This window comes from Cucurbita pepo, unplaced genomic scaffold, assembly GCF_002806865.2.
Source record: "Cucurbita pepo subsp. pepo cultivar mu-cu-16 unplaced genomic scaffold, ASM280686v2 Cp4.1_scaffold001001, whole genome shotgun sequence".
Taxonomy (NCBI): domain Eukaryota; kingdom Viridiplantae; phylum Streptophyta; class Magnoliopsida; order Cucurbitales; family Cucurbitaceae; genus Cucurbita; species Cucurbita pepo.
Genome location: NW_019647200.1, coordinates 278 through 4,483, shown reverse-complemented (window position 1 = coordinate 4,483; position 4,206 = coordinate 278). Strand labels below are relative to the sequence as shown.

General features: G+C 34.0%; 1 pseudogene; it reads right to left on the bottom strand.

The window, feature by feature from the left end:
- Positions 1–324: 324 nt before the first annotated feature.
- On the bottom strand, positions 325–1,359 carry LOC111786088 (annotated as a pseudogene).
- Positions 1,360–4,206: the final 2,847 nt, after the last annotated feature.

Sequence of the window (4,206 nt, the reverse complement as noted above, 5' to 3'; positions counted from 1 at the left end):
AATCATAATCGACAGTATTTTGCAAGTAGCTTCGAATATTCAAGAGGTCGAATGTTGAATTTCCTTAAAAGAGTAACCAAATAATTCGATGATTATTGTTGAATTTTCGAAGAATGCACCAAAAATTTCATTTATAAATAAATAAAACCATTAGTTGATATAAAATCATGATCATACAATTGCATCTCTTCTTCCCACCTTTCTCACTAAAACCCACCTCAAATTGATCATCTTCCCTAGAGGCTACAAATTAAGATGCCTTCGTGTATTACTCAAGGGAGCAAAGCTGAATGTCAAAAAGTGAACTTTTAAGGATAGACAAAGCTATATTTGAGCAAGAAGAATCATGTTCCACGTGTCTAGAATGCCAGTGAGGCACCAATGCAAGAACTCACTACCATCCGAAGTTCCCTTGATACCGTAGGGGGGATATGTGAGCTTGGGAAAGAGCAGTTATTCCCAACTTTCTTACTCGTGTGCCTCTTACAACAATTTCAACAACTGGATCACTTGATCTATTATGCTCTACTTTGCTTCCTCTTGATAACAATGTGGTAACGACACAACTACCTCCATTATTCCATTCCCTATTGCGGAAACAGTGAGAAGACATGGTCCTGAAAAAAAACAGAGTCGAGGATGAGAGGAGACTTGCGAATCCAACCATTGTTCAATACTTTAGCTGTATCAATTTCTTTTAAGTTACCGAGTTCACTACGAATTTTATTTTTATACATTACCCACCTATTTTCTCTGTATTTTGCTCTTGTTCGAGTGATGTTCTGTATTAAGAACCAACACATCAAATAGATGAAGAAATTTTCTCAGAAATGCTGGCGGACGGTCAAGATGCATGACTACATCAGTGGTTGGGTGACATGTACAATGTCAATAACTCGCTGAGGCTTGATGACCAGTAGTATAAAATAGTAGTATTGGTACTCGAGAAACAAAATGCCCATCCATCATGATGAATAGCGCTCTTAGCTTTGACAATACGACATTCCTTTCCTATGTCTTCAATGTAAGGACTCTCTTCCCCATGTAGTCTTACACATCAAAGATTGAAAATACATCCTTCCTAATGAATCGCTAATAAATGCAATGGTTTTGTCCTAACCTAACGTTTTATAAACAAATCTTACTCCTATCATTGCATAACGTTTATTGCATCCTTCTCGTATCCTATCTCAAACTTATCATATAATACATCGTACCGTAAGTGTTATCATACAATTAACATATCATAACATATACACATCATATCATAATCATATCGATTCATAAACAATTCACACATATCAATATATATGACAAGTACAGAACCATAGGGCACATGTCAACATCAAATATAACCATGTCGATAGTACAGTCACTTACTTGGTTGGCCTTAGCCGAAGTTTTTATCTAATTCCGAACCGGCTTGCCTTCGTCCCTTGAATTCTTTTCCACATATGCGGAGTGCTTCAACCGTGATGGCCTATTCTTAAAGAAAATTCTTCCTTCACTAATCAGAACTCGTGGAATATTTCTACAGTACTGTCATAACCACGGTCTCGTAGTAAGGAAGATTGCAAAGCAAGGTCTCGTCGATGTCGAAGACCCAGATATCAGTTCTCGATTGCCAACCAATTTCACACTCTAGGCAAAAATCTAAGCCTCTGTCGATGAAATTTCCATTTCAAGTTGATAGGCTCTACCTGTTAATACTCTTTCACAATCTAGGAATGTTTTCCCATTAATACCCTTTACTTTTATAAAAAAAAAAAATCAAAAAAGTTTTTACAGTCAATATATTTTTGTTAAGAGATCCAAGAACATGATATATGGACATGAGATACAATTATGACACCACAGACAAGATTTCATGCCATTTCTTAAACACAAGTTATTTTTTCTTCATTTATTTCTCCTTCATAATTTCTTCATTCTCATATTTAACTTTTCTTTTATAAATAATAATAAAAAAAAAAGTTAAACGTGAAAAATGAGAAAGAAGGAAAAAGGAGAAAAAAAAATCCATAGAATTCCGTAAGTGTATCAAATACTCTTTAACTGATATAAAGAAAGCATGAGAATAAAGCTTAAAGACTTTTATTTCCCTTTCTCATTTCTTTGTTCATTCTCATCTTTGTACTTTTGGTCTAAACGACCCATTAAATGACAAAATTAAAGTTGTAGTTAGTCAATCGTAATATTTGATGTGCAAGATTTCAAACTATTTTGAATGGGTGTGAAGAAAGCATCAGAATAACTTTTTCTCATATTGCTCTTCTACATGTGTTAGATATGTATTAAACACTTGTTAATACAATAGATATGTTAGATATTTAGAATCTAACATTTCATCTAGACATGTCCTCTTCATGTGAAGCTTGTAGCTTGAAATTACTTAGCCATAAAATATGTTTCACTTAAAATTTACTCCAGAGAGAATAATCAATAGTGTTCCATATTCGAGAGAGAATAATCTCTTTTTCTTTTATCATTGAAAATTTAAAGAAAATTAAAATCAAAACATGACACAAATGACATTTGCTTGACTCTTTGTTTTGTTCCCGCCAATGTAAAAAAAAAATGGAATCTTATATTTTTTAGATACAATTTAAGATTACCTATTAACTGAGTTCAATCCAAATTTCTATTCATAAATTTAATTAATATTTGTATATAACTATTAATATGTAAGAAAAATACACGTACAAAATGTTTGTACTATTGGTAATACACTAGTCTCGGTTGTTTGACTAAAACAATGTAACCATCATCCCGATTAAAGAATATGATTCCAAGCTATCTCCTAATAGAGGAATGCTCAATTAGTCTTTGTTGTAAGATTCGGCTATATCAATTTGAGTAGCGTTCCGCCACAACTATAAATATCGAACTCAAAAATATTCATGAGCAAAGTAAGTTTGTTGAAGCTATCTATCAAAGGTGTTCCAAATGAGTTGCGAAAAGTTCCCTTCAGATCTAGTTCCAATTAAGGATGTCAATGAAAAAGTAGTGCAAATAGTTGGAAGGTTTGCCGTTGATAAGCATAATAGCAGTGGTGGACATCATTTCATTTACAAGGGTGCGGTGAACGGTCTGTATGGTCCCATTATAGAATGGGGTCCCAACTATTTTATTCTTGTGATAGAAGCTATAAATGACCATGGTTTTCATTGGTCATATATTGCAAAGGTGGTGAAGCTTCCCGTATGGCCGGATTCCTTTGAGCTCTGTTCTTTTGAAGAAGTCATCGAATTCCCTGTTCCCAAGTAGGAGTATAACTACTAGATTGCTATCTTTACCTACAATAAGCCCTCTCTCTATCTGTGTTTGTGGGGCATTACTCTCTCCTATCTATAAAAATGGCATAGCCATAATGAAATAATTACCCTTATATCAGTATTTTTTTCTCTCTTTTTATTTAATAGCTCATTATCTCTCTATCAACTATCTATATCAACTAACTATTTATAGAAAAAATTGTTCTTAAAAAATTAACTATGGAAATTATTCATAATTCTAATCAGCTTCTTGTCTTTTAATTTGACACATTTTCAAATATGAACTCACCTAAATTTTAAGTTGGGTGAGTATTACGAGTCTAATCGACAGTACTTTGCATGTAGCTACAAACATTCAAAAGATCGAATGTTGAATTTTTTTAGAAGTGGAACCAAATAACCCGATGATCATTGTTGAATTTTGAAAGAATGCACCAAAAATTTCATTTATAAATAAATGGAACCATTAGTTGATATAAAACATGGATTATACCATCGCACCTCTTCTTCCTACCACTCTCACAAACACCCACCTCAAAGTGACTATCTTTACTAGAGGCCACAAATTAAGATGCCTTCCTGGATTGCTCAAGGGAGCAAAGCTGAATGTCCAAAGTGAACTTTTGGGATAGATAAAGTTACATTTGAACAAGAAGAATCATGTTCCACGTGTTCGGGATGCCAATTAGACACCAATGCAAGAAATCACTACCATCTGAAGTTCCTTTGATAATGTAGGGAGATCTGTGAGCATCATCTCTCAGGTGGGAATGAGTCATCATTCCCAACTTCCATACTCGCGTGTCTTCTACAACACTCTCAAGAACTGGATCACTTGATCTATTATGCTCTACTTTGCTTCATCTTGATAACGGTGTGGTATTGACACAACTATCTCCATTATTCCATTCCCCATTGCAGCAACGACTAG